General features: G+C 68.3%; 1 protein-coding gene across 1 annotated transcript in view; it reads right to left on the bottom strand.

Moving 5' to 3' along the window:
- The window catches only part of LOC102240332 (solute carrier family 35 member E2-like), a 19417-nt gene that overhangs the window by 13362 nt on the left and 5837 nt on the right, over window positions 1–218 (bottom strand). The gene's annotated exons all lie outside the window — the stretch shown is intronic.

The following is a 218-nucleotide window of genomic DNA, read 5'->3' as shown; positions in this document are numbered from 1 at the left end:
GGCAGGATCGACGCGGTGCCCCGTGGTCCGCAGCCGCCTGGTCAGGAAAGCGGACAGGTGACTCGGGCGGCAGGTCACGTCCCCGAAAGCTTGCATCTCACTCACACCTGCAAGTGGGGTCCCCTCATTTCCCGATCATGTCCCCCAAACCCCCACCCGCCCCGCCCCGCCTCAAGGCCCAGCTGCTCAGGCAGGACCCGGAGTCTCCCTGCCTGTGG

This window comes from Myotis brandtii, unplaced genomic scaffold (genome assembly GCF_000412655.1).
Source record: "Myotis brandtii unplaced genomic scaffold, ASM41265v1 scaffold334, whole genome shotgun sequence".
NCBI lineage: Eukaryota > Metazoa > Chordata > Mammalia > Chiroptera > Vespertilionidae > Myotis > Myotis brandtii.
This window is presented reverse-complemented; position numbering and strand designations above follow the sequence as displayed.